We start from the raw sequence: 1533 nt of genomic DNA, 5'->3' as shown, positions 1-1533 counted from the left end.
GGTTTATTTCTCCCTCCCTCACATCTCAGGCAGTCAGCAGGCTCCTGAGCTGCTAGAGAGCCTTTCTACCCTCATGAGCCCAAAAGCTGCTCCCATCAATGAACTGGGAGCTTCTTGAGGACAAAGCACCAGGCTGCCAGCCTCCCATGCGGTCCCTTCCTATCACCAAAGACTCAAGCCAAGACAGCAGGGGCTACATTGCCCCTCCACCCATTGTGTGCCTTTTTCCTCCCTAGGGGGCTTCAGTCCCTCAGTTTTTGTCTCACTAATTCCCACACAAACATTTCCCAAATCTGGCCCAGGTGGCAGGAGCCACAGGAGACTGGTGGTCCCAGGGAATCTGCATGACTCCAGAACCTGGACATTCCAGGCAGGCTGCCTTCCAGAGAGAGGGACAGAGATGACCAGAGTGCCAGCTTTCCTCCATCCAGACTCTTTTCCTCTTCTTCCCCTCCCCTGCCCATGGTTGCCAACAGAGACAATTGAGCCAGGGGTCTCAGGAGCAGCTGTTTCCCCCTGTCAGTGCATGCACCACACTGAGGGTACCACAGAGAGTGGACCTCAAACCTTTCCTCTTAAAGACCTGCCACGGACTAAGGGCTACTCAGACTGTGAGCTCCCTGCTCACTGGCCCTCCCTGGTGCTGCTTGCCCAGCTGCTCCATCAGATCAGGGCATACCCCAAAGCAGACAGACATCAAACCTGCTTGAGCACCCCATAGGCAACTTGGGACCAGCAGGCTTCTCCCTGGCACAGTCCGGGATTGATCTTCGGGGACTTGGAGACAGGCCTGCAGGCCAGATCCTGTACCCCCAGGACTCAATCGTGTTGCTCAGGAGCATGGAGGGAAGATTTGTGAACTACTGTCAGGAGGCAAGGGAGCCTGCCTGGGCAGAACTGAAAAGAGAGTGCAGCGTGGGTCCCAGCTGCAGTGCACCCATGGAGCACCCCTCCCCCACAGGAAGGCCACGCTCTTAGCCCAGGTTGGGATCCTGGACAGGGAAGTTCCCAGCCCGCAGCACCATCATGGGGGAGCTCAGCTAGTTTGAGCTCCTGCCTGCTGGAGAAAGGCCATGGAGCATGGGAGAAGGGAGAAGAGAGAAACCCACTCCTGACAGCCAGACTGTGGAACTCAGATGGCCCCTTCCCCACAAGCAGACTTGCTTGGTTGGGTGAGGCCACTTCAGCCCCTCCCTGGTGGCTTTCCCCAGAAGCCTGGGAGAGGACCTTTGACCCCTGCTGAAATAGTTACCTTACCAGCTTTTGTGGAGCCTGAGGGCAGACTCACCCAACCCAGCCCTGCCCAGATTCAATCCCCCACCTGCCACTGTTGTGGTGGAGAGTAAGGACTCACCTGAAAGTTCCAGGGCCCCAACCACCACCTGGGGCATTTGATTGCTTCTCCTGAGGGGCTAGAGCTAGTCACAGGTCTCAAAAACAACATTGCAGCATGTTCCTTCTGACAAGCACCACCTACTGACAGGGAGGTCAATTTGCACAGCACTTTACAACATTTACTGACTCAATCATACA

The sequence above is a fragment of the Propithecus coquereli genome, unplaced genomic scaffold (genome assembly GCF_000956105.1).
Source record: "Propithecus coquereli isolate 6110/MARCELLA unplaced genomic scaffold, Pcoq_1.0 Scaffold382, whole genome shotgun sequence".
NCBI classification, from domain to species: domain Eukaryota; kingdom Metazoa; phylum Chordata; class Mammalia; order Primates; family Indriidae; genus Propithecus; species Propithecus coquereli.
The sequence above is the reverse complement of the archived record's forward strand: the minus strand, read 5'-3'. Positions refer to the sequence as shown.